Source organism: Coptis chinensis, chromosome 8, assembly GCF_015680905.1.
Source record: "Coptis chinensis isolate HL-2020 chromosome 8, ASM1568090v1, whole genome shotgun sequence".
Taxonomy (NCBI): Eukaryota; Viridiplantae; Streptophyta; class Magnoliopsida; order Ranunculales; family Ranunculaceae; genus Coptis; species Coptis chinensis.
Window position 1 is genome coordinate 34,498,001 of NC_141463.1, and position 23,426 is coordinate 34,521,426.

General features: G+C 37.7%; 1 long non-coding RNA gene across 2 annotated transcripts; it reads left to right on the top strand.

Annotated features, from left to right (window-relative positions):
* Positions 1–216: 216 nt before the first annotated feature.
* On the top strand, positions 217–16,684 carry LOC147481236 (uncharacterized). Of its 2 annotated transcripts, XR_015206040.1 has the most exons (8): positions 217–352; positions 456–570; positions 665–734; positions 9,060–9,158; positions 9,296–9,427; positions 9,817–9,874; positions 10,024–10,111; positions 16,316–16,684. It is a non-coding gene; the product is annotated as an uncharacterized LOC147481236 (long non-coding RNA). The 2 variants fall into 2 exon arrangements; XR_015206042.1 differs by lacking the exons at positions 9,817–9,874; positions 10,024–10,111.
* The last annotated feature ends 6,742 nt before the right edge of the window (positions 16,685–23,426 follow it).

The following is a 23,426-nucleotide window of genomic DNA, read 5'->3' on the forward strand; positions in this document are numbered from 1 at the left end:
AAAAGGTAAGGGGCACCGACTTCCAATTCTGGTGCTTGCACCGAATCATTTGAATTAGAAAGCTTTTTTCAAAAAGGACCGAATCTGATGACAAAATAGGTAAGGTGTACCGAACCTTCCCTTTTTCGGTGCTTGCACCGAATAATTACATCAAAACAGTTTTGGTTTTGAGAGAAAGAATCTTTGAACGGTCAAACAGCCTAATAAAACAAAAGCTTCCAATTTAAAACTTTCCAAGCAATCATCAGGCGGTCTAAAATCACATTTTCTATATAAACACAGCCAAGGAGAAAGAAACGTACCTTAGCTGACGTCTAGCAAGAGAGAAGCGCGAGGAGTGCTCACCAGCGTGGTAAGCCAATCTTTTACCATTTTTATTTTTGTCTTTTCCCCAATTAATTAAACTTGCAATCACATGCAACTGCCCTTTATATAAATCAAGCTCATGCCGGCAGCCGTTGTAAATAAGATTGGAAAAGGAGAACTCATACATTGCAAACGTCCAGGAGAAAGAAGTGATGGTGCCGAAGCAGGCAAAACGCCACACCATTCAAACCACGCCATGTTATGGTAATACATTTTTTTTTTCTTTTCTTTGGAACTAACAATGACTCTTTGGGGCAACATATAATGGAATTTCACTTATCTTATTCACCAATGGCAGCTTTGCTCTCACTCTTGGAATTTGATGTTTTGGAAATCGGTGGAATTTGGGAGAAACTTCTTTGACCAAGGTTAGACAATTTATTTCTCTCTACACATTACAATAAAGTGAAATATATAATATATATGCATGAAAACAATGCAACTATGTTAGCGTGAATAGTTAGAAAGATTGTGGTGTATGCATGCTATGTTAGTAAAACAAGTACATGGTTTAGTTAGGAATATTGGCTTCAGAATTTTCTATGTACTTGAAATCCTAGATTTTTCATCATAAGCCATCCAAAGCAAACCAAGTTTTCGAAAACAAATTTTTTATTTATTTATTTATTTATTTTTATTTATTTTTTTGAAAACAATGTAAAACAAAACATTTTTTTATCCACAGAACAAGAAATACCACAAATGATTGAATAATAAGTGAAGGTGTGGGAATGAGTTACTGACAAGAAGATCCTCACGAGAACGACCTCAGGATATGAGTACGATTAATCTTAGTACCAAAAAGTAGTAAGCATACACCACCCTTTTCCCTATCTGATTGCATGATCTCCACTATATACTGAAAACCAACCATAAATCCTTTCCACCACTCAAAATGATCATAAAGTAAGCATAGGACAACTTCTTAGAGACACTTCCGAAAACATTCCTTCTGGCCTCGATAACCTCTGAATGGATCACACTATATCGGTGTATCCTCCAATGCAACCTTTTTTTTTTAACCTTGAACATTTCTCAACTAGGAGACATAGTGGATCTAAAGATCAAGAATAGACTTTCATAGGACTATAACGTAGGCTTAGGTAGTGGGTTAAGAGAATAAGGATTTTTTTTTTATTATATATATATAGGGTAGAACTTGTCATGAAAAGAAAATGATAAAATATCCTAAACTTCATATGAACCTCCCCTTGAATTGATTTGTACTGCCCCTTGCATGGATTTTTTTTTTTTTTTTTTTTAAGCAGCTTCTCTTGGGGGTAACCATTGGGGTAATCATAACATATTGTAGATTGGGACCATAGTAGATACTTAACGATCAATAATTAATGATGAAAGTGATTTTCCTAATCATGACAAGTTCTATAAAATGGGATTGGGGTATCTATGTGTAGGCTAAGGGTAAATCTAGTTTCCTAAAGGACATAGGTCAAATCGTGGAGATGAAAGAAAAGGCTAAGGCTCAAAATTGCTTCTAGAGGAAACATACGACATTGGGTGGGCTTGTTAGGCTAATATATCGGGTAAAAATGGCCTGTTCCATCATCTCTCTAAGATTTCCACTATACTCTTTGTCTAAAAAAAATAAGGTTGGGTCACGAAAAGTACCTCTTTAACTGGTCGGCAATGGTAGGATTGGAGAACTCAACACCGTCAAGATCAGTGAGGATCACAACTTTCCCAGGTAGAATCTTCTTAATAATGAAGGGGCCCTCCCAATTAGGTCTGAACTTTCCTCGTGGGTCTGGCAGATGTTTAGGCCTAATTTCTTTCAGAACCAAATACCCTTCCTTCAAATCTCTCGGACGAACTTTCTTATTAAATGCTCGGGCAATTCTTTGCTGGTAAGCTCGTGCATGAGCTGTAGCTTTAAGTCGCTTTTCTGTGATTAGGTTCAAAGATTCCACTCTGGCTTGGATCCATTCCTCTTCTGAACTGGCACCCTTCTGCAAAACGCGTAGAGTAGGCATTTCTACTTCGGCTGGCAAAATGGCCTCCATTCCATAGACTAGTGCATAGGGAGTAGACCCTGTGGCTGTACGAATTGAAGTTCGATAAGCCCATAGTGCATATGGTAACTTCTCATGCCAGTCTTTGTATGTCTCAGTCATCTTCTCTACAATCCTGACAAGTGTCTTGTTTGCCGCTTCAACTACCCCATTAGTCTGAGGTCTGTAGGGTGAAGACAAATGTCGCCGAATTTTGAACTGCTGCAGTATAACATTAAACTCCTTCCCCTTGAAGCATGTACCATAATCAGTGATAACTGAAAAAGCATGCAACACGTTATTATTTGTGTCATTGTTTGATTTACGTATCTTTTGCAAATCTTACTTAGCCTATTAAATATTGATTAGTATAGTGGCTAGCAAGGTATCAATCCTACTCTAAATAACTAAGTGATGATAATAGAAATTTCTAATCTAAATTACTCTAATGGATGCAAGTAAAAGATGTGGCTAAGTAATAATTAATATATGGTTGATTTGATTTGAGATTTAAACTATGCATAAACTAAACTAAATTAAATATATGAATATGAATCAAGAGAAAGAATATCTTGGGAGAGATGAATCCACCAAAATCATAGAATTAGTCTAATAGATCTATCTATCATGCTTAATATAAATTACCAATAGAAACTCACCATACTTACAAACCTTATGCTCATAACCATGATGATAATATGTGGCTTTCAACGTGCTTTCTATCTTTCCATCAAATACTTCTTCAATCTCTAATGATATCTTCTATCAAACCAAATTGTGCTTTAAGTGGCATTCAATATACAACTCTAGGTGCCATGGAAAATCCACATGTGACATTAACCATACAACTAATTGAGGTGCCATAAAGAATCCAATCATCACACTAGAACACTAAAAACTAGAAGAAAAGAATCTAGGGTTTGTGGTATTTGGCTCTACATAATCTTGAATTACCCTAAGACCTCCTAACCTCCACAAGAGCGTTAGATCAATGGACGAATAAGAAGAAACTCAATGAGGGATTTAAACTAAAACATGATAGAAGAAGAACTAAACTAAAACATACGAAAAAGGCTTCATCTCCCCTCCCAAGAGAAGGGAGATTAGCCCCTCATACTATGCTATGAACACAATATGAAAAAGAATAATCTTTATAGCTATTAATGGTGAAAAGGTCTGAACTTTCTTCTCTTTTAATTCTAGATCTAAGATGCAAACACTAAATTTCCTAGATGATGTAAACTGAGGTTTTTGTGCCTTATATATTGGCTTACATGCTCGTCTGGATAGAGATCCGAATCCTATGTTTATTTGGTGTCAAACTCTCTGTAATCTTTCTAGAAGCAATCCTAGAAAAGTTAAATTCGGTTGGACCAAAGTTGGATGTGGCCCACTTTGCCCTGCATGCTATTTCCCAAGCTGCAGCTTCTGACAGCTTTCAGTTTCCTAATTCTTATGAAACTCTGACTTCTTTTCCATGTTGATCTTATCTTCCTATGAAGTCGAAATTAAGGCTTTGAGATCAGATTGAAGACTCTTCTAACTTAATTATTATCCTCTTTTAGAGTCCCATTAGGCTTGTCACTTATGGAGACAAATGTGACGTTTTTGCCCTAGACCTTTAGCTGTAATTCCCAGTGACTCATTTTTGACTTGTTTGACTTCTTTTCCCTCCATATTTCATATTTAGGTTCTTTGACCTACAAAAACTCAAATTGCATCATATTAGAATATTTAAATATAAAATGGAGACTAATATACACATAATTGGGGTTATAAATCATTACTTTTGAGCACTTATCACAACCCCCAACTAGCATTTTGCTAGTCTCTTAGCAAATATGTGTTATACTATAGAAGTGTTCAAAGCTAACAATACTAATTAAATAATAAACTAACTCACTTTTGCAGGCATCGCGGTTGCATTTACCATATGCAACAAGGCCTTAAACCTTTAAGTTACCCTTAAAGGACGAGTTATAGCGTCGTGAAGGTTTTCAGTTGATATACCCACAAAATCAATTTTACATATGAACTATGGTGAAATCTAGAGAAAACAACTTTTTCAGTTAAAATGTCTAAATCAAAAGGTTATTACTTATCACACCCATGATCATAAAATATTAGGCTAAGGTTCTATTCTATTCATAAAGATAGAAAAGACTGACTAATCATCCTAACTAGAGCTTATTCATTTTTAACCATTTTGATTCCTTTCTCTTTTCCAAGCAACGGAATTTCTACCTCACCTTTGGATTAGTATTTTGACTTCAAATCTCACCATTTCATACACTCAAGAAAAAAATCTCTCGATAAGTTTTATATTTTGCCTCCATATGTAGGGAAATGAGTAAAAAGTAGAGCATCCCACATATTTAGTTAGAAAGACGGAAATTTGCAAATATATAAATAAAGTCTCATGGAAAGAATGTCAATCACATTTGAAGTGTCGGGTCCTTCACTTTAGCATCCTCTCACCTATTCTAAACTTCATATCATACTTTAGTGATAAGTCTGGGTATCAAAACGGGGCTTAGGACAGGTTAACAAGAAAAGGATAAAAATGATTCAAAAATTTCTGAGAATATACTAAAGACTTTGTGCTTTTGACCTTCTTGGAAATTTTCTTCACTTGTAGACTGCAACACTTGAACTCTATCACTACTTTTGCTCAATTATTTATATTTTTTTTCTTTATTTTATTATTATTTTTTTCTTTGAGCAAAAGGAATGATTTTCTTCATTTGACTTTGGTAAAATTTCCTTCAAAAATCTTCTTCGTTCTAGCTTTCTCTTTAGTTCTTTAGAAATCCTCAGAAATATGGATAAGGCTAATAATATGGGATATACTCCTTATCTGGAGTTGGGTTTAAGATGATTGGTTTAAGAATAAAAGGTTTAATATATAAGGCTCAAAAGTGGTTAATATGATAATCCTACTAGGTGGGATAAAGGTTGTTTGGTTCACTACTTGACTTATCAGTATGATATTCCGCTTTGAATATACTACAAGACCTAATGGCTATCTCCCCAGTTGATGCCACCTCGTGATTGACCAATTCAAGAATAAATGAGACTACACAACGAATTTAAGCACAGAAAAGTGGTTTAGTCAACTTGGACTCAGATTTACATAAAGACTCTCCAAGGAATTAAAATTGAAAGGCTCAAGTCTCACAGGTTAAGTCTCTATAATAATCCTCTAGTTTGGTAGAAGTTTAAGTTGCTCTTTCATTTGAAATTCCTCTAGTGGTGTATTATATGAACTTACTTTAGACTAAGACTTTTATTAGTGAGATCTATTTCTAGTAATAGAAACTTAGTCTAAAAGTCTTACTAATCCTGGTCATGACTTATAATTTCCTATTTCATTAGCCAGTTTAAACGATAAAAATATACTTTTCACCTAGAATCACCATAATTCACATATAAACTTTCCAAATATTTTAATTAAAATATTGCAAAATTTTAATTCTCACCCCCCTAACTAAATTAGGCATTGTCCTCAATGACTAAATAAAATAACTGAAAGCTTACCATAATTTGAATGATTAGAGAAGGATGGATATTACCTTAAATGCGTGCAAAATTACATCACCTAAAATCTGTAGAATTTATATCCTTAACAAAACAAATAAGAGTGATGATTCATAAGGATCAATAATTACTACAACGACTAAATATTTGTCATGTGCTCAATCCGTTGAGTTATACGTCTCCAAAAAGGTGGAGAAAATGTGCTAGAGTGGAATGTAAGAGTCACATGTACAAATGACACGACTGAAAAATAAAAAATAATAATTAAACAATGAATAATAATAATAATAATAATAATAATAATAATTTAAATCAATAGTAATAATAATAATTTAAATAAATAGTTTCATTGTTGCACGGAATACAAGATTTGTCTCTGCCTACAAATAAAAGTGATAAAACCATAATAGACAATCAAATACATGAGTGATCAAATACAATCAAACCCTCCTAACTAGCTTAGGTAATTAATTTTTTTAAATTTGTGGGTCTTTTATAGTCAGATTCCCTAGACTTAAAACTTGTTTGTAATCCAATTTTTGCTCTTTTTATCTTCATTCTTTTCCATGCGTGGCCTATACATTTTAGTAGAGGGTGAGTCATCTTAATTAAATCTTTGATAAATCTACGATTAAAAGTAGCTTGACATAAAGATGCTCGAATGTCTATGAGGTTGACCAGTGTCTAGCAATGTATTAATATGGTGTATAACACTATCCTTGTTATAATTCATGCCTAATTGTGATAGGCACATTAAGAGTGGATCTTCTGGATAGGTTTGTTCAAATGTTTCGGACACTAATTTCTCAATCATACACATATCATCTACCCCTTCGGTATCATCAGAATGTTTCATAAGCTTAAAAACGTTTACTTCCACTTTTAGATTCCCAAATGTTATTGTCATGCTCCCATTCTTACAATTTATTAGAGCTTCTGCTGTTGCTAAGAATGGTCTACCCAAAATGATAGGAATTTTGTTTCCATTTGTAGGTAAAGTGTCAAGAACTATAAAATCAACGGGGTAATAAAAATTAGAGACCTTGATAATCACATCCTCTATTACCCCTCGTGGAATCTTAATAGACCTATCTGCTAACTGTAGTCTAACATTTGTTGGTTTCAAGTCTTTTAACCCTAGCTGTTTATAAACTGAGTATGGTAATAAATTCACACTAGCACCTAAATCCAATAATGCTTGATCAGTGTAGTCCTCTCCTATTTTACACGTAACTGTAGGACTACCGAGGTCCTTATGTTTTACTATGGCTTTGTTCTGTAGAAAGGATGAACAACTTTGTGCAATAAAAGCGTCCTTAGGAATATTTGTTTTCTTCTTTACTAGGTCTTTTATAAATTTAGCATATGAAGGTATTTATTTAATTGCATTTAGAAAAGGAATATTGATATGTAGATTTTTAAAAATATTCATAATGTCATTATATTGTGCTTCCTTTTTGTTATCTTTTAACCTAGAGGGGAATGGTGCGGGTGGAATTTTTTCGGTTACCTGCTCTTTAGTTTCAACTGCCTTTTCCTTATCTTTTGTTATAACAACTTCATCAGAATCAGGTATGTCAACTTTGTTATCTACTTTCTTTCCTGACCTAAGGGTAGATATTGAGTTAACTGCCTCTGTGGGTGCGGATGAAGGGGTGGTTTCAACTTGATAAGCATTTCTATCTTTAGGGTTTTGTTTAGGTTAACTTGGTAGAGTTCCCTTGGGTCTGTCTGCTAGACTAGCTAGTATTTGATTGAATTGTTGGCTTATCTGTTGAGTTATTTGTTGAGCCATAATATCAATTTTTTGGTCAATTCTTTTGAATTCATTCTCGGTTTTGGTGGCTAAAGCTTTCATGCTTTCATCTGCGGTGTTGGGTTGGGTTTGGTGATTAGCCATAGGATCAATAGCTAATTCTCTGTTCATGTTTGTCTGTTGTTGTTGATTTTGATATTGAGGAGAAGGTACTACTGCGCCTCTATTATTCATGTATTGTTGCCTATTGTTCCCTTGATTACCTTGAAAACCATATTGGTTTTGCTGTGGAGACATATTTTGTCTCCATGAATTGTTTGAGTTATTTCTAAGATCTGGGTTATAATTGTTGTTGTTATTAAAATTATTTTGATAACCCTGTATTTTGAATTTATTAAAAGCACAAACATCATCAATACCTTGAGCAACATACATAGAGCAAACTGAGGTGTCATGATCTGTAGTAAGGCAATTTTCACAAAATTGATTGACACTTATTGCTTGTTGAGGTTGATTATTCTTTGGAGGGTTTAAAGTGAATGAATCAAATTTCTTGTTTAAGTTTTCGATTCCTGTGGTTAAACTAACTAGTGTAGCTTTTAATTCTTGATCACTATCATTTCTAACCTCATACATACCTGGTTTATTAAAAATCATCCCCCCATCTACCCGTGCCATGTCCTCATGGTCACTACCATTGGCCCAATCCTTAGAACTTTTAGAAAAGTTTTGCAAAAAAGTATAGGCTTCATCAGGAGTAAGACTTGTAAATCTTCCTCCATTCATTGATTCAATTAACTGACGGTTCATAGGTGAAAGACCTTTTATAAAGTAATGTACAATATTAAGTATGTCAAAACCATGATGTGGACAACGGACAAGTAAATCATTAAATCTATCCCATGTTGTATGAAACTCTTCATTAGGTTTTCCTTTGAAGGTTGAAATAGCCAATTGCATGGCCTCAGTTTTACGTAAAGGGTAATATTGTTTCATAAACTTTTGTGATAGTTACTCCTAAGTAGTTATAGAATTAGAGGGTAGGGATCTATACCAACGTAGTGCGGCATCCTCAAAAGTCAAGGGGAACAACCTTAATCTAGTTTCTTCAGGGGAAAGATGAGGTGCTTTAAAAATACTTAATATGCTCAAGAACTTACTCAGATGATTATATGGTTCTTCATTTGTTTTGCCATAATATCTTGGCAACATATTAAGAATGGTGGGCTTAATCTCATAGTTATTGTTATTGTCGAGCATCACTATGCAGTTTGGTGGTTGAACCACGATAAGTTGAAACAAGGTGCTAAGAGTTCTTTGATCAGCCATGGTGGCTAATGGTACTCTCTCTGATGTATCTTCTAAGTCTACTAATGGTGTGTGTGTTTCAGATTCAGAATCAGATCCTGAGTTCGATGGTGTGGTCTCCTCCAAAACCAGAATTGGAAGATTGTTACAAGAATTAGCTCTTCTGATTAAACGTTTACGAGGTGAATCACGAAACCAATTTTTCATGCACTAGATAATAAAGCTATATAAAATAATCTAATATGTACTTAATTAACTAAATTATATTATCAAACTATATGATGCTAAAAATTAATGCTAATTATGAAACCGCTAACAGGGGATTCACGGTGGAAGAGAAGCACTTACTATTACAGCAAGCAAAACAAGTCCAAAAATTTTTAAATTTTTATAGCAGCTACCTGATACATCCAAAAAGTAGCCTGTAAAATTTCAGAGCAATCGGAGATTGGTAAGTTCCTCTTCTGTACTGTTCAATCCTGCAGAGTCCAGTGAGAAGTTTTCTGCACACACTGTAAACAATCAATTGAATAAATAAGTAAAAGAGCACTAAAAATCACAAAATATTTACTGGAGTCTCCTGACGTGTCAAGGATGATCCTATAAAAAGGTTGGATTATTTGGAGTTTTACAGATCCTTCTTCTCGACTGTTCTTCCAAAGACCTTGGTCCTGAAAAGCTGTAGAAACATACTGAAAACAAACAACTAGTTAAGTGGTCAAAACAGGTCAAACAATACTCAAATTTTTACTGAAAGCTCCTGACGAATCGAGCTTCCTCCTATAAAAAATTTAGAATTTTTGATATTGTGCAAATAACTCTGCTCAACTATTTTTACAGATGCTTGCGTCCTGAAAACTGAAAACAGGGTACTGCAAAGACGATGTTAGTTACCCAGGTAAGACAAGTACTAAAAATTTGAAAAATTTTTCAATAAATTACCGATACTGTACAGATTAACTCTGTAAAATTTCATAATTTTTTGAAATTTATAATCCGGCAAAGGGTGTGCTGCTAGGTGATCTGCTAATGCCTTTCCCTTGATAGATTTCTGTGTGACATACGTAATCTCGAACTCTGCCAAAAGCAGCTGCCAACGTGAGGTTCGGCCAGTGATCATAGGCTTCTCCATCAGGTACTTGAGCGGATCTATCCTTGATAATAACAACATTGAATATGCAAGCATGTAGTGTCTAAGACGTTGTGTTGCCCAGACTAGTGCCAGACATGTCTTCTCAATAGAGTGTAGTTTGCTTCGTACTTGTGAAGACACTTGCTCAAATAGTAAATAGCTCGCTCAACTCTACGCCAAAAAACCTGTACTGTCATGTTGTCTAAGCACTGCTCCCATAGAAGTTTCTGTGATAGAGATGTAAAGTAGCAATGGTTTGCCAGGGGTAGGGGGAACAAGTACCGGCGGTTTCAACAAATATTGCTTAATCTTGTCGAAGGCCCTTTGACACTCCTCATTCCATTCCCTAGGTTGATCTTTCCTTAGCAACTTGAAGATAGGCTCACAAATGGGCGTGAGTTGTGCAATGAATCTGCTGATATACTAAAGTCTCCCTAAGAATCCTCTGACTTCCTTCTCCGTAGCGGGTGCGGGCATTTCCACAATGGCTTTGACCTTAGCCTAATCAACTTCAATGCCCTTTTTGCTAACCATGAAACCAAGCAACTTTCCGGACGTGGCTCCAAAAACACACTTATGAGGATTTAACCATAACTTGAACTTACGAAGCAGTTCAAACAACTTCTTCAGATTCACATAGTGGTCGTCTCGACTCCATGACTTAACAATCATATCATCCACATGCACCTCTACTTCCACATGCATCATGTCGTGGAGTAAAGTAGTCATGGCCCTTTGGTATGTAGCTCCCGCATTCTTCAAACCAAATGGCATAACTTTGTAGCAAAAGGTCCCCCATGGGGTGATAAACGAGGTCTTCTCTCTGTCCTCTTCCGCCATCTTGATTTGGTTATATCTAGAGAATCCGTCCATGAATGATAATAGTTCATGACCAGCAGTGTTATCGACTAGAATATCAATACTAGGCAACGGGAAGTCATCCTTCGGGCTTGCCTTATTAAGATCTCTGTAATCGACGCACATTCTTACTCGACCATCTTTCTTAGTGATTGGGGCGATGTTAGCCAACCAAGTAGGATAGTGAGTTACCATCAGAAAACCAGCATTGTATTGCTTGATTACTTCCTCTCTAATCTTCAGCATCCATTCCGGTCTAAGCCTCCTCAGTTTCTGCTTAACCAGTTTCTTTTTTGGAGATAGTGGCAACTTGTGAACTACTATATTGGTGTCCAGCCCCGGCATATCATCATAGGACCAAACAAACACATCTTTGTATTCCTTTAGCAATTCAATCAGGTTTCTGCGCTCAGAGAGGGTTAGAGTTGTACCAATCTTCACATCGCGTGGTTCTTCTGTGGTGCTAAGATTAATTGTCTCTGTTTCCTCGATGGTAGCGTCGATCGGTCTTCATAATGTTCGTGAGGAAGAATGGACTCAGCAACTTCATTGTCCATTTCTTCTTCATTGTCGGGGGAAAGGGGGTCATAACCTGCACAAATCATCCAATCATCTTGCCCTAAGGCAAGGGGGTAAATCAAATCTGCGGGAGTTTTAATACTTTTTTGATTTTTTTGGATTTTTGAAATATTTGAATTTTTTTGGATTTTTAAAATATTTGATTTTTTTTTTGGATTTTTGAAATATTTGATTTTTTTTGGATTCTTGAAATATTATTATATACATGGGTTGAAACAGAAAGTCTCACGGGGGTTTTTTTTTTTTTGGGCCATATCAGACTCATCCGAAGGCTCAAAGAGAGGACTATGTTGGCTGGGGACTGGATCGGTCATAGATATTTGGGTTCCCCAATCATCATAGTGTCCGTCAAGGATTGGATCCTCATCAGAATCTAACGAATCTAGAAACCTTTCCCAAATTTCATATTGCGTCTGGGAGTCAGAAAGTGGCATGTTCTCAATATCCCCTAGAACTGGGTCAGTAATAGATTCCATATTCAACAAATCATCCAAATCAAGTATGGTCTGAGGGTTCAACTGGACATGATAAGGAGTGATAGCTCGTCTCACGGGTCAAACATCTAACCCGGAGACCCAAAAGTAAAAGATGGAGTATAGTCCATACCTGACGAGGAGGATGTCGATCCAACCTCATTTATCCAATTAAACTGTCTAGCCTCATGATCCAACCTAAGTTGGAGATATCCTGAATAAGAATTAACATCTGGATCTGAAATAGTAACTTCTGAGTTTGGATATGGGTCGTCGTCTTCGCCGCAAAATATATTGGAATCAATAATAGCCCCTATCTCTGCCCCTAGATAAGGTAGAGCCAATCTGAGATAATTCACTGTGGCGTTAGAATCGATAAATAATTCTGCCAGTCCTTCCACAGCCTCCTCAATATAGCCTATCCCTTTTCGATCATCTTGACTAGGAATCTGTAGTGGTTCTAAAATGCCATTTTGGTTTTTTTCCAATCCAAGTCCTGGAAAATAGTTCTGCTCATGGAACAACTGAGTCGTCTTGGGATTTCCATTGCAAAATGGGGTAGGGAGCTTCTCCTTGTCGGGTGCTCTAAACTCCACAATCCCTAATGGTTCCTCAGTGTCGTTACACTTTCTTTCAATCATTGGTATTACCTTATGCTCTTCTGAAGAATCCAGATCATCCGAATTACCAGTGATGCAGATAATCTTCCCTTGCCATAAAAACTTAAGCTTTCTGTGAAGTGTAGAGGGAATTGCACCGACCTGGTGTAGCCATGGTCTGCCCAAAAGGAAATTATACTTAGCCTCGATGTCCATAGCCAAGAATGTGACTTTGAACGTGACTGGACCTATTTGGATGTCAGTTGTAAACTTGCCAATGACTTCTCTTCTCTGATTATCAAACCCATGAACTGCTCTGGCTGTATCCTTAGTGAAAGTGAAGTCTTTCGGCATGATTCCAATGGCTTTCGCAGAATTGACCGGGCAGATATTCAAACCAGATCCATTGTCAATCAGTACAAATGGTACCTTATGGTTGTTGCAATGCACCGTAATAGTCAATGCTTTCATGTGGGTTATTCCATCTGGGGTCAGATCATCATCAGAAAATGTTATGGAGTTTGTCTTCCTGAGGGAAGCGATGGTATGTTCCAAATCGTTCGGCTGGATGGAAGCTGGAACATGAGCTTGGTTCAAGGTTTGAAGAACTGCTTGCCTATGTTGGGGTGACGCCATGAGTAAGCCCCATATGGAAATGTTGGACTTGGTTTTCTGCAATTGTTGGATTACTTCATTACCCTCTTGCTTTTCTGGTTCAGTAGCTGTGGGTGGGTCAGGCTGTTGGGCCAAGACCTGATCCTTCTGTAAGTGTGGTGGCTTGTATATCCTTCCTCCTCTTGTCAAACCGTGAGTCTCAACACATTCCTCTACCAAACTAGGTTCTAATTGCTTCAACTGATGTAGTGAGATTGTTGAGTCATCTGTACTTTTCTCAGGCTGAATTAATTTCTTCCCTAGAACCTCCTTGGTATCGTGACTCTTGGCTGGCACAAACTGGACCTTGAGGATTATGATCGGAGTTGGGATCACCTGCTGCTAAGTTGGATTCTGGCAAATCACGAGTCCTTGAGGTTCTAACCCCACTTGTGATGCCGTAGATTGAGATGTATTCAAAGAATCTACCCATTTTGTAATGGGCCTCTGCATCATAAAGGATTCCAGGTGCTTTCTAGTCAACTTGAACGACTTTTGAATCTATGGAGTATGAAGAAATGGTGCTACCACCTCATTTAATTGGATACCTCTAGGCTTTCTTTGCTCCATGCATCTTCTGACTGCATCTTGAAGATTAACTGGCCTTGTGGTGTTAACATTGGATGTCTGTTTGATCGGAATGATGAATGATGTCGGATCCTTCTTGACAGCTTCCAAAGTATTAACTCTTCCATTATGCATGGGTAGTGGATTTGTCGATATATTGGGAGTGCCGAGACTGGACACATCTATCTTACCCTCATCAATTAAGTTTTGGATAAGATGTTTAAGGAGCATGCACCTCTATGTCGTGTGACCTGGAGAGCCTGATGGAAGTCACAATGTTTTGAAGCGTAATACCAGAACGGCACCGGATTTGGAGGAGGCCTCGGCTGCATTAACGTAATCAAGCCCTGTTGGACTAAAGCCCTCAATATAACTTGTAATGGGAAGCCCAATTCTGTGAACTGCCTCGTTTGCACAGGAAAACCCCGCTTCTGTGTCTTGGAGGAAACCCGACTTGATGGGAAAAAGGATGAGTTGTCACCGACCGAATTTATGTGATGTGGTGAGGTTGAACTTGTGCGGCAACCACATTGGCTTCTTTGTTGTTCACCGCTACGATTGGGATGCTTCTTCTTCTCGGGTTAGATCCTGTAGACATTGAAATGATGGGAGAAATATTGCGGATGATAACCCATCTTCTATTTGTGATCCAAATGGCAACTAAGGCTTGATATGTCGGATGATAACTAGCACTTAGCCTAGTCGCATACTCTTGGTTCAAACTCTTCATAACCATCCTAATTTGCTCCCCGTGGGCCTATCAATGATTTGGGCAGCTTTTGTCCTCCATCTTGTAATGTACTCTGTAAAACTTTCATTCGGACCTTGCTTCAAAGCTTCAAGTTGCCTTCGACCCTTTTGGATATCAGTGTTGTAAGAGAAGTGAGCTCTGGCGTTTACCGATTCGAGGCCAAGTCTTGATTTTTTGCGTTTCAGTATTCATCCACCACCAAGTAAGGGCTGCACCCTTAAAACTTTTCTGGAATAGTTGAACCATTAGTTCTGGCCTGATTCCCATCGGTTGTAGATAACTTGCATACATACGAATGTGGGCCTTTGGACAACCGGTTCCCTCATATCGCTCCATCTTTGGAAATTTGAATCCATGTGGTACTCTGATCTATAGATATGGACACAGATTATCAAGGTCCAGGTCTTCACCTTTCATCTTGGTCATTGCTTCTTTCAATTTCTTAATCTCTTCCATTACGGGGTCAACCGGTGGTTGGATTGGGTTTTGCACTTGGTATTGGGGGTTCGTGTAGAACAGTGGTTGTGGAGTTTGTGGAAAATAGGTTGGGGTTGGTAACATAAATGGGTTGGACATCATGGTTGTAGTTGGAATTTGGTTTGGGCTTTGAAGTTTGATAAGTGGATGGTTGAGGCATGTAGGTTGTGTTATCCTGAGGAAAAAATTGGGATGGAGTATGGGTTGACATAGGAACATGTAATTGGGTTGATCTATGTGTCGCATACGGAGTGGGTAATGAGGTTGGTAGAATGGTAGGGTTAGGACTAACCATGGGAGGTAGTGTGATACCTGGTTGTTGTGGTTGACCCAGACTTGGAGTTATTGCAAACTTTGACATCATCTTGAGAAACATCTTTTCCATCGCCTTCTCCATCAATTCCTCTTGACTGGTAGGGATTGACGATTCACCAGAATTACTTGTATGTGGACTTCGAATGTTGGCTGATAAAATTTGTCCCTTAGATGGAAGTGCTGGTGGAGAACTTCCTTGTGGCACATACATCTGTGATGAAGATATAGGTGGCAACGATAACTCTTGAGAAGAACCGTCCGGTAGATTCTCCATTTGAATCAGCGAGTTAATGGTTGCACGAGATAACCTTAACCCTGGTCTTCTATTCCAACTAGCTTTTGGATAAGCCTTTTTTCCTATCTTAACTGAAACACCTCAAAGAAAATGTAAGTCTGACTCTTTAGGGAAATCCCCAGCGGAGTCGCCAAAAAACCTGTACTCACAAAAATGTGTACCTAGGTCTATGCAATTGATTTTAGAGTCGCCACTAACTTTATCAAGGAAAAGTTGAGTAAAACCTATGTGAAGGACTAGCCCTCAAAACTAGATGATTATTGGGTTCTGAGTCAAGGTGCGATGTGGGAAGGTGTTAGGCACCCACAATCGCTGGTAAAACCAAATTTTACTTCTATTGAGGTGCAAAGTTTTAAGATAGGCAAACGAAGAAAGCTTGAAAAATTAATCTATCAAGTTGGATGATCCTCACTAAATTATTTAAAACTAATAACTATATGCTATAATAAAACTAAAAAAATAACCTAATATGCAATGCTAAAGGAAAAAAGAGAAAAGAAAGATGTCACCTTGTTTGGAATGTTGCCTCATACTTGATTGTAGATTGATTGATTGATTGATGATCTTGATTGATTGTTGATGAATGATGATGATACACTTGATTTGGAATTGACAACTATGATTTTTGGATTGAAACAGGTGATTTGAGAAAAAAATAACTTTTGGTGAAAAGAAGCTTCTACTCAAGATCGAAAGAGGGGAAAAGAAGGTTAAATACGAAGAACACGAAGAACTTCATTAGAAAAACCTCAAAATCGAAATTTTACCTTCAACTCCAGATTAAACTAAAGAAATTCTACTCTAGAATGATGAACTAGAAAAGAAAAAAGAAGAACAACACTCGAGAAAAGAAAACTACTAGGCTATTAGTTATGAATAACTAGGTCCAGATTATTAACTCCGAATTCCTAGCTCTAGCTTGCTCTAAATGTTTTTTTTTATGGGTGAATGAGACCCATATTTATAGCTTTTTGGGATGGATTTCAATATGGTAATGAATTTGATCCAATGGCTGAGTGTTGATGAAGAAAAATCCAATGGCTTGATATCTTTTTGGTTGCACCTCCTAAATCTGGCCCTTGATTCAAGAGGTGGGATAAGGGGTGCGATCTTGGCCCTTGATCTTTGGATCTTTCAGATAGATTAGTGCAAAAAATCAAGCCCTACACGTCCTCAATGAGCCCATAATCCAGAGTTTTCAAACATGGCTCCAAAATGGCATATTCTCTAAAATATTCTTGATTTTAGGGATCAAATCAAACAAATAAGGAAAGTTCTCTAGGTTTTTGGAGGATTGAAAATGGGCTAGAAACCCTAATGAAAAGGTCCAACTCGAGCTGGATCCACAGCCCACGATCACGGGTCCAAAATCCACAAAAAGGCCCATTTTGACCATATTTTCAATGTTGCAAATTTCCTTTGACCGGGTCAAAATTAGGCAAACTCTTCTTCACAAAAATTGTTCATTAATCCATTAGGAAGGTCCATGAACTCTTAAAAATACCCTTGGGTCTAAAATCTTACTCCAATAATATATTGCACTAAATAGCTGCGCACAACGGGCTGAAACGGGATAAGGCAAGATTAGGGTTTCTGAAATCCAAAAGGAACCTAGGCAAGCTTGTACTCATTTTGAAGGATTTTTCAAGGGGAATTCAAATATGAAATAATCTCATCCAAAGAAAGAGTGAAAAAAATGAGATTTGGGCTCCAAAGGGTTACAGGGGCATTTTGGTCATTTTCAGCTCAAAACTCAGAAAGCAACAAAACTTCAGCCATAGCTAGAACATGATGGGGAGAGCCTAAAGACGCTAAAAGAAGATGAAAAGAAAGAGGATTGATGTAGAAATGAAGACTCTAGAAAGCAAATCACCTTATATGATCAAATTTAATTCAAGGTAAAATCGTGAATGAATTATGCCTGGGGTGCAAAAATGGGGTGTCTACAATACTATAATAGAAACTGAAGAGCCTACCCCTATAGAGGTACCAGTTAAACCACAACCTAAGAAACAGAAAACAAAGGTTAGACATCTAGTTGATCCATACGCTAAATATAGAGAGAAACCACCATTTCCCCAGAAATTAGCTATGTTAAACAGGGATACAAACTTTGACGAGATTAGAAAAGTTTTTAAAAATCTAACGATAAACTTACCTTTTCTGAAAGCAATTAAAAAATTACCTCACCATGCTAAGTTTCTCAAAAAGTTGTGCACTAAAAGGCGTAAGACAAATATTCCTAAAGATGCCTTTTTAACAGAACAGTTTCCAACTTTAACGGGACACAATGGAATCGTTAAGTACAAGGACCCTGGTCGTCCAAATGTACAATGTACCTTAGGAGATTCCCACACGACGACCGCTTTACTAGATCTGGGGGCGAGTGTTAACTTACTCCCGTATTACCTATACAAACAAATAGGTCTACAAGAGATGCAACCTATTAAAATGACGTTGGAATTAGTGGATCGATCTATTAAGTACCCTAAGGGTGTGGTTGAAAACGTGCTTGTTAAGGTCCAGGATTTCTACTATCATGCTGATTTTGTTATCCTCGATACAGAAGTCGCTAACGACTCTGTTCAATCATTTTAGGGGGTCCCTTCTTGGCAACTACCAACGCACTCATAAACTTTTGCGATGGTTCAATGTCCTTGTCTTTTGGCCATCTTTCTGTTGAGGTAAATATTTTTAAAATGATGAAATAGTTACCAGATTCGTTTGTAGATGGGGAGGTTAGCATGATCGAGAGCTTAGCTCAAGATTATTTTAATAACACGTTTCTAGAAAACCATATGCATAAATTCCTTTCTTTTGGAAGTTCAGATTTTGTCGATGACTCCTACTTAGAGGGAGTCAACACCATCTTTGAGTCTACACAAATCGTAGACCCTTCGGTTGCTCCATATACAGAGTTTGAAGACCTGCTGCCTAAGCAAATATTCATTACTCAAGATGAGGACCCTCCACAAGCATTTATCGATATTCCTTCTACCCCGGCCGGTGCTTAAACCTCTACCTCCTGAGTTAAAGTATATTCAACTTGATCCGGATGGTAGTCATCTGTTAATTATATCTTCTCTATTATCTAAGGAGGAAGAGACACGGTTGATCAGGGTGATTAGGAAACATCGTTCTGCGATTGGTTGGTCCCTAGCCGACATTAAAGGAATTGACCCTAATGTATGAACTCACCGTATCCATTTGGAGGATAATGCAAATACTTCTCGCGAACCTCAGCATCGCTTGAACCCTGCCATGAAAGAGGTGGTCAGGGAAGAGGTCTTACGGTTACTCGATGAGGGTATCATATACCCAATCTCTGATAGCGAATGGGTAAGTCCCATTCATGTAGTTCCAAAGAAATCAGGGATTACCATGGTATGTAATGCCAATGGTGAATATGTTGCCACGCATGGTCCTATGAAATGGAGGATCTATATTGATTACAGACGTTTAAATGCAATGACACGAAGGGATCATTTTCCTTTACCCTTTAGAGATCAGATGCTTGAACGTCTAGCTGGTCATGCTTTTTATTGCTTTTTGGATGGCTACTCTGGCTATTTCCAAATTATTATTGATATAGATGACCAAGAAAATACTACCTTCATATGTCCTTTTGGCCTTTGTAATGCTCTTGGTACCTTCCAGAGGTGTATGCTTCATATATTTAATGACATGGTAGAGTGTTTCATGGAAGTATTCATGGATGATTTTTCTTTCTATGGAGACTCTTTCACTGACTACCTGTCTAACCTGTCTAAGGTTTTGACACGGTGTGAAGAGAAGAGTCTGGTTTTAAATTGGGAAAAATGTTATTTCATGGTGAAAAAAGGCATAGTACTAGGTCACATTGTATCTAGTGATGACATCAAAGTAGATAAGGCCAAACTAGATAAGATAGCGACTCTATCAATACCATGGACTGCTCATGATATTAGAGCCTTTCTGGGCCATGCAGGTTTTTATAGGCGCTTTATCAAAGATTTTTCAAAAATAGCTAGGCCGTTAACTAATCTGCTTTTAAAGGATGTTATCTTTGATTTTAATTTTAACTGTAAATAGGCTTTTAAAACTTTAAAAGCCGCCTTAACTTCTGCACCCATTATACAGCCTTCTAATTGGTCTAAACCTTTCGAACTCATGTGTGATGCTAGTGATTATGCAGGTTGGTGTTTGTCTTGGGGACGAAAACTAGATAATAAATCCAATGTTATTTATTATGCTAGTAAAACTCTAAACGATGCTCAAAAGAATTATACAACTACTTGAAAAAGAATTCTTAGTCATTTGCGTTTATGCTTTAGATAAGTTTCGTCCTTATTTGGTTGGTTCTAAGACTATAGTTTACACGGACCATGCAGCCCTTAGGTACCTTCCCGCAAAGAAGGATGCTAAGCAAAGATTAATCCGATGGATTCTTCTCCTACAGGAGTTCACATTAGAAATAAAGGACAAAAGAGGGGTCGAAAATGTAGTTGCTGACCACTTATCTAGACTTACAAACGACGATGATAGTGATTCTGAGTCCATACCGGACTCTTTTCCTGATGAGCATCTGTATGCTATTTTTTCTGCACCATGGTATGCTGACATTGTGAATTATTTAGCGTATGATGTTATTCCTTATGATTGGTCAAGAAATGAACGTAAGAAGTTCTTGGCCAGAGTTAAGTTATACTACTGGGATGAGCCCTACCTTTTCAAGTATTGTGCGGATCAGATTATTCGTCATTGTATTCCCCAATGGGAATATAATGAGGTTCTCTCATTCTGCCATGACAAAGAGTGTGGTGGCCATTTTAGTGGTATGAAAATAGCTACTAAAATTCTTCAATGTGGGTTTTATTGGCCTACTCTCTTTAAAGATGCCAAGTGCATTGCAAGACGTGCATTCGTTGCCAACAACTTGGGCGAATCACGAAGCGTAATATGATGCCATTAAATCCAATCATGGTGGTAGAAATTTTTGACGTATGGGGCATTGATTTCATGGGTCCCTTTCTAGTTTCCCACGGTTTCATTTTTATTCTAGTTGCCGTGGACTACATCTCTAAATGGATAAAGGCCATGGCTTGCCGTAATAATGACCATAAGACAGTTGTGTTTTTTGTTAAAGAGTATATTTTCTGTCGATTTGGCATTCCCAAAGCCATCATTAATGATGGTGGAACACATTTTTGCAACAGAGTTGTTGCATCTCTCGTGAAAAAGTATGGAGTTACACATAAGGTAGAAACTCCATATCATCCACAAACTAACGGACAAGTAGAAGTTTCTAAGGGAAATCAAAAAGATATTAGAAACAACTGTAAATCCTTATAGGAAAGACTGGTTAAAGCGTCTATCTGATGTCTTATGGGAATATAGGACTGCTTTCAAAACTCCTATAGGTATGTCTCTCTTTAGATTTGTATTTGGGAAACCTTGTCATTTGCCCGTGGAATTGGAGCACCGCGCTATGTAGGCTATAAAAAGCTTTAACTTCAATTTTGATGAGGCGGGTGTCAAGCGCAAGTTGAAATTAAATGAGCTTGAAATCTGTAACGATTCTTATGATCTCACGAAGGATTATAAAGCTAACATGAAACGTGTTCATGATAAGAAAATCTTGCGCAAAGAGTTTGTGGTAGGTCAAAAGGTCTTACTTTACAACCCCCGTCTACATATTTTTCCAGGGAAATTAAAAACCCATTGGTCTGGTCCTTTTCTGGTTACTGAAGTGACCCCTCACAAGGCAATCACCTTGGTAAATCCCAAGAACAACAGTACCTTTCAAGTCAATGGCCAACGGTTGAAACATTTCCACGAGCTTTTGTCCCCTGATGTAGAGGAAGTCCTTTTACAGGACCCTATCTATGCGGATTGACCTTTTCGTTGATGTACTTCCTTTCATTTCCATATATTGGTAAGTGCATCATTCAGATAACCGGGCCCTCCCTATGGAGTGTGGTTGTAAGTACCGGATCCTAAGTCCACGGTTAACATAATTCACGTTTTCCACTCTTGCATGTTTTCTTGGTTTTTGAGTCATGTTCTTCTATGGTGTGACTTATGCATTTATTGCTTTCTTGTTTTTCTTATATTAAATCTTTTTCATAAAAAAATAAAAATTGTTAAAATCATAAACATAGTAATTTAGGAAGTCTCGAGAATCTGACTTTAAAAGACCCACTTTTAAAACAAATTTTCTAAAAGCTGTTGTCTGAAATTTGTTTGGGGGTGGGGTGTTCGTTTTCCGTACTGGATTGGTTCAACTTTCTATTTGTGTTGCTTAGGCTATTTAATTGTATTTCGATTCGGGTTGACATTATCTATGAATTTAGATTTCATTCGTTCGCATAACTTACATCATGCACGCACTTTGAGGCATTTTCCATCTTCTTATATGTCATCCACAGTCAGAATTGAGTGTTTTATGGATCATTGGATTGGAAATTCTCTCCTGATCGTTTCCATATCTCATTTGAAAAAATCAGACCGGTAACGAATCGGCAATTTTGGTTTGAAGTTGCGCGAAAAATCGAAAATTTTCGGAAACACGATTTGGGCTTGGGCCCAAAGAGCGCACGTGTGACGCACGTGCGTCTCCTTCCTCTAATTCTAAAACAGAATCATGATTTTGTTTTTAACTTCCGCCATTAACAAAGCTTCCAAACCCTAACCAAAGTAAAAAAATAAAAAGAAACCTCAATACACCCACACCCACAATACAATTCCAACTTCAAATCTTCACCAAAACATTCCTCCACCAATCCTAACAATTTCCACCACCGAAAACCACCAAAACTCAAAGAATTTGGTACTACCGCGCCACCACCATTGTTTTGTTTGTGAGGGAGTTTCAAACTCCATCCCCACATTCCATTTAAACCCCCAAATCGTTCTAAAATATCAATGGCTCAAAGACGTAGGGATTTTTCTTGAACCGAGCGTTTACTTACCAACCACTTCGGCCGCTTTTTCACGGTGTGAGATGGTTAGGAGAGATTGGAGTGGTTTGTGGTACTCGACAGACGATTTTTACCACAAAGATTTGGTCCAACAATTTTATACGACGAGGGAGTTGGATGGGAATAGAATTTTTGTTAAGGTGGCTGGGAGGAGGAGAGAAGTATCTACTGGGTTGTTGGCTGAGATTTTAGGCATTCCGCCTAGATGCCATCTCGATGCCACCTTACAAGATTCCCAATTTACTGGGGTAGAGCCTTTAATGAACGCGACTGTTTCAGAAGGGAACTACAATACGAGCTCGCATTGTGTTCGCCAATCTTTGAAAACCAACCAGCTGGCTGTAGCTCAGTGGATTGGTAGGAATGTCATAGGGAAGGAGAAAGTCAGCGACATCGGTCTGAACTGCCTTCACGTTCTATGGATACTCCAGGAGCAGAAGTATGAATTCTGTATTTTGGAGTTTTTGAGTAACATGATTAGGGGAGTTGGGAAGAGTATTGCACCTCTCCCTATTTTGATAACGAAGATCATGATGACCTTGAGAGTGACTCTGACGTCTGATAGGATTTGCCTGAAAGAGCACCGAAATCCTCATATTTATACGGAGTTTATCCAAAAAGTTTGGAGGTTGCCTGAAGAGAGGGTAGTTGAAGAGGATGACTCGGAGGATGAGGAGGACACGACATGTTTTGATGCCGATGCCTTGCAGCAGTGTAGGTCGGATGCAGAACGCATGAAGGTGATTCATCATGGCATGCGTTCTCTCAAAACTATTTGTGAAGACCTCCGA